Source organism: Phoca vitulina, unplaced genomic scaffold, assembly GCF_004348235.1.
Source record: "Phoca vitulina isolate PV1807 unplaced genomic scaffold, GSC_HSeal_1.0 scaffold2, whole genome shotgun sequence".
Taxonomy (NCBI): domain Eukaryota; kingdom Metazoa; phylum Chordata; class Mammalia; order Carnivora; family Phocidae; genus Phoca; species Phoca vitulina.
Window position 1 is genome coordinate 60,190,621 of NW_022589705.1, and position 6,000 is coordinate 60,196,620.

Below are 6,000 nucleotides of genomic sequence, written 5' to 3' on the forward strand. Positions count from 1 at the left end.
TCTTAATATTGGGGTCATGAGTTTTGAGCCCCACGTTGGGGTAGAGTTTACTTAAAAAGAAATGCTTAAAAAAAAAAAAAAGGATCATCTTATCTGCCAAGTAAAGAAATGGATATTCTGAACCCAGAGTAGGTGTCAGGGTGATTAGCATGTTAAAGCCTCTGTCTAAAAGATTGCAGTCTTTTTCAGAAGAAAGAGGTCAGTCTAGCTAGGGAACGTCTGTGGTTAAACAAGATTACATAAACTAAAGAACTGCGTTTGTGACTTAGCACAAAATCAGACTATCGGGACCTCTAGATTCCAGTCAGTGTGGAACTTCCTATTGCTGCACAACATGAACAATTTAGGCTCCAGAAAGATAAAACTGTAGATTGATAGAGTTTGAAAGGCTCCTTACAGACAGCAGGACACAAGTGAGAAAACTAAAAACTAAAGTTCAGAAATGGGGAAGAGCTTGCTAGGGTCACTTAGAATGATAGTGGCAGAGTTGGGGCTAGAACTGGGTCTTCTGACTTCCAGCCCACAGTTCCCACAGAACCAAGCTCTGCCATCTCTTTGATAGGCCCAAAGATCCTTTTACATTGGGATATTCTGTACCAAATGAATTCCAGGTAGGGAAAGTGTGCTTTTGAGTAGAGGAAAGAAGGCAAATCTCACTTCTGCTCCTAAGAGGTCCCTGCTAGAAACACAAGAGTCACTATCTTCCCACATTACAGCCTCTTAAATCCCCAAACATAGCTTACTCCTGAGAATGCTGGAGAAGGGGCCAGAATTTTCCCTAAGATTCTGGGCTCCTATTCCTCCCTCTCTATTCCCTTCTTACTCCAGGTATTCTCTTTTCTCTTAAAAGCATGCTTCTGGGAAAGCATCTTCTATCAGTTACCTTCATTTGGGCATGAATTAAAGAGAAGTAAATACTAATACGGCAAGGGTGCTAAATTCTGCCTCTCATTGCTGTGTGACGCTTGGGCAAATCATTGCTCTTCTCTGGGCCTGTTTCCTTATCTGTATCATGAGGATACTGGACTTAATTTCTGAGAGTCCTGCTAGTTCTGATCTAATGGAATCAGAACTTAGTTCCCCCAACTCCAGGTCCCTGGCACAGTGTACGGTTCACCAGAGCTCATGGTTACCAGGTGAAGTGAAGCCTTATCATCAACTGCTGGCCCTTTCTGCTTCCCATCCCCCTCATTGCTCCCCTAGAGTCTCAGCTGATGACTGGAAGCTTCCGGGATTCAGATTCTTTTTCTTCTCTGTATTCAGCGAAGGAGCCTCAGCCCCCACCCTTGGTCTTCATACTCATACTCTGAGTATAATTCTAAGGAGGCATTTTCCTGCCTTAAAATGTCTCCTCTCTCCACCGGGAGGAAGTGAGCTGTTGGTGAAAGAGCAAGATCATTGGAATAAATAAGACTGAGTTTAAATCCTGACCCTGCCATTTTACCAGCTCTGTGACCTTGGGCAGGTTACCCCTCCATCCTCGGATCCCCAGGCCCTGCATGCTGTGAAGATTAGAGATAATGTCTGTAAAATACCTGTAGAAGAAAAGCATATTGGGGCACCTTGGTGGCTCAGTCAGTTGAGCGTCTGCCTTCAGCTCAGGTCATGATCCTGGGGTCCTGGGATTGAGCCCTGCATCTGGCTCCCTGCTGGGCAGGGAGCCTGCTTCTCCCTCTCCCATTCCCCCTGCTTGTGCTTTCTCTCTCTCTATCCAGTAAATAAAATCTTTAAAAAAACAAAAAAGAAGAAGAAAATCACATAATCTCCTTTTCACATAAGGGGGAAAAATCACATTAAAAATAGAGTATTGGGGGGCGCCTGGGTGGCTCAGATGGTTAAGCGTCTGCCTTCAGCTCAGGTCATGATCCCAGGGTCCTAGGATCGAGCCCCACATCAGGCCCCCTGCTCTGCGGGAAGCCTGCTTCTTCCTCTCCCACTCCCTCTGCTTGTGTTCCCTCTCTCTCTGTGTCTCTCTCTGTCAAATAAATAAATAAAATCTTAAAAAAAAATAGAGTATTAAGAGAGCCGACCTTCTGTTTTCTTTCTATGAGGTTTTTTTTTTTTAATTAGGGTAATGCCATCTAACAGTTTATTTTCTTTTTCTTTCTTTTTTTTTTTTGAATGTGAAAACTCACTTTATTTATTATTTTTTTTTAATGGGCTCCACACCCAACCTGGGGCTTGAACTCACAGCCTTGAGATCAAAAGTTGCATGCTCTACCAACTCAGTCAGCCAGGCACTCTGTGAAAACTCACTTTAGTTCTGGCTTACTTTCCCCACATTCATTTTCTTTTTAATCCTTCCCTTGCTTTTAAAAAATCTTGTTGAATTATATATAGTTTTGCAAGTCATCTTTAATCCTTCCTGGATAAGGTTAGGTTATAAATAAACATCATTTTTTATTTTTAAAATTTTCTTTTTTTTCTTCTCTCTTTTTAATTTAAATTCAATTGGTCAACCTATAGTACATCATTAGTTTTTGATGTAGTGTTCAATGATTCATTAGTTGTAACAGTTTATTTTCTAAAAACAAAATGCAGTGTAGTTTTTCCTCCTTCCACATGCCTAATACATAATTAGTGCTCAATACATTTTTATTATCATTAGAATTACAACTGTTGATTGTAAGTCCAGTGAATCCACTCAGAAGGTTCTGAATTCTCTCTGAAATAGAAATCTGATTCAAAACTCTCTCCTGCTGGGGCGCCTGGATGGCTCACTCGTTGGGCGTCTGCCTTCGGCTCAGGTCATGATCCCAGGGTCTTGGGATCAAGCCCTGCATCGGGCTCCCTGCTCAGCGGGAAGCCTGCTTCTACCTCTCCCACTCCCCCTGCTTGTGTTCCCTCTCGCTGTGTCTTTCTCTGTCAAATAAATAAATAAAATCTTTAAAAAAAAAAAAAACAACTCTCTCCTACTGAAAAATATTCTGTGGCTCGTCATAACCTATATGGTATAAAGCCCAAACTCTATACTGTCAATTAGAGTTCTTAACACTCTGGTCTCAACTTGCTTTTGCAATCTGGAGCCTCTGATATAGTTAAAAATCAATCAGTCAATCAATCAATCATAAGATTTTGCATCCCACCTTAGCCACTTAACCTTTTTCTTTCTCTATAGTACTGGGATAGTACTTTCTACCTTACAGATTAAATAATAGTAGCTTATGTTAACGACTAATTATTGCAGTTATTAAGTGCTGGCTACTGTGTAAGAATTTGACAGATTTACTTAATTCTGACAAGAATCCAGTGAGGTGGGCACTTTTATTTTCAGAAGAGAAAACTGAAACTTGGAGAGGTTAAATAATTATTAAATGTATCGGTTATCAAATATAACACAGACTTAAACCTGGATCTAGCTTCTATAACAGTCCATGGTGTCAACCATTGTATTATAAAGTCTTCCTTGAGCCTTCTTTTTTAAAAGGACTTTGTACACAGGGAGGCTGTGAATATTGGCTATTAATCACTGTTTGCACTTCCTCCTTCCATGGACCTGATGCTCTGATTAACAGAGAAATTTACCATTCTCAAAGGCACTTTGTGGGGCTTGAACTCTCTACCCTGAGATCAAGACCTCAGCTGAGATCAAGAGTCAGACACTCAACTGACTGAGCCACCCAGACACCCCTCAGACACATTTATTTATTTATTTATTTATTTATTTATTTATTTATTTTTATTTATTTATTTATACTTATTTATTTAAAGTTTAGGGGTGCCTGGGTGGCTCAGTCAGCTAAGTGTCTGCCTTCGGTGCAGGTCATGATCTCAGGGTCCTGGGATCGAGCCTGCGTCGGGCTTCCTGCTCAGTAGGGAGTCTGCTTCTCCCTCTCCCTCTGCCTCTCCCCTCTGCTCATGCTCTCTCTCTCTCTCAAATGAATAAATAAAATCTTTAAATTTTTTTTAAAATAAGGTTTTTTAATTTAAGTAATCTCTCCTCCCAACGTGGGGCTGGAACCCACAACCTCAAGATCAAGAGTCACATGCTCTTCCAACTGAACCAGCTAGGCGCCCCTCTCTAAAGCACTTTTACAGTTCTCTGCCTTTGTTCATATTGTTTTCTTTGCCTGGAGTGCTCTTATTCCCTTCTCAAAATTATACTCCTTTCACAAGGTAGGAGATCACCTGATCTGTGAAGTCTTCCCTAACATACTGGCATATCCCTCATCCCCTCAACTCTAGGCATTAAGACTTCTCCATCTTTATCTTCTTGGCCCTTTCCACTTGGCAAATGTTCAGTAGGTAATTGTTGAACTCACTAATCGCAAATAATTTATTATAAATTCAGTGAAACCAGTCAAGGGGGTTTTCTTTCTAATAGGTCTTCAAGTGTGCCAGAGAAAATCTAAAGTGATTGTTGGACATTGCTTAGGAGAAAAATAGCAGTGTAATTCAAGCCATGTCCAACACATGGCACAGCAGTCATGGTCAAAGCAGCTAGAGAAGTGCTCGTTAGAAGAGAGTGAGGGAGAGGGGTAATAACAATAACCAACATTGCATAATTGCATAATATTCACATTGCTCTTCCATATATATTATCCACATAAATTTTTATTCCTATTTTACAAATGGGAAGGGAAATGAGGGAACTTTTCTAAATCCCAGACTCTTTTTGGAACATAATACCAATCAACCAGGTAAGGTGATTTCAGGGGTCCTCCAGAGGCCCTGTGATTTTCTTTCCAAATTACCACTCCTATTTCTTAAAAGTATGTGAAATGTCACATTAGGAGCTTCAACTCTTTGACTGAGACTTTAAATTTTAAATATTTAAATGGAGGAGAGGGGCACCTGGATGGCTTATTCCATTAAGCCTCCAACTCTTGGTTTTGACTCAGGTCATGATCTCAGGCTCTGCGCTCAGCTCTGAGTCTGTTTGTCCCTCTCCCTCTGCTCCCCCCCAACTCATGTATATGCTTTCTCTCTCTAAAATAAATAAATAAATTTTAAAAAATAAATAAATGGAGGAGAGGAGAAAGAGAATGTATGAAATGTTTTGATTCATTTATACTTTATTATAAAAAGTTTCAAATACATTCTTTTTTTTTTTTTAAGATTTTATTTATTTATTTGAGAGAGAGAATGAGATGGAGAGAGAACATGAGACGGGGGAGGGTCAGAGGGAGAAGCAGACTCCCCGCCGAGCAGGGAGCCTGATGCGGGACTCGATCCTGGGACTCCAGGATCATGACCTGAGCCGAAGGCAGTCACCCAACCAACTGAGCCACCCAGGCGCCCTCAAATACATTCTTGAGGGGTGCCTGGGTGGCTCAGTTGTTAAGCATCTGCCTTTGGCTCAGGTCATGATCCTAGGGTCCTGGGATCAAGCCCTGCAACCTCAGCAGGAAGCCTGCTTCTCCCTCTCCCACTCCCCCTGCTTGTGTTCCTTCTCTCGCTGTGTCTCTCTCTCTGTCAAATAAATAAATAAATAAAATCTTACATATATATATATATATATATATTCTTGAGAGCCACTTACTTGACCTAAGTGTGTTGGATGGACGCATTGAGAGTGCATAAGGGAACTGGGGACCTGAAGAAGAGCCTCAAAGTTGAGACAGTAGGTGGGAGAAAGGAAGGGGAACTGTAAGAAGTTTCATTAATGTAATAATTTTGTCATGGGCCAAGCTGGTTCCCTATTACTGTAGCCATTGCCAGAGGACTCCATTCATCAAGGAATTTGTTATCTTAGGAATATGAGAGCATAATTCAGACAGTGTATAATTAAGTAGTAATGCCTGGGAAATTCTCAAGAAACCTTTCTCAGCATCCTCTGATAGAAACTAGAAAACGGAGAGTCAAATCTGGGGTTATATGAAATCTGGAGTAAAATAGTAAAATCTGCCATTCCAAGTTTGACCCTGTAATTTAGTGTTAGAATCTCAGACATTGATAGAACTTGGAGGTCAAAAATAAAATACAAAAGTCACAGATTAGAACTTGGTGTTCTAAATATAGATCTTGAGGGGCGCCTGGGTGGCTCAGTCATTAAGCATC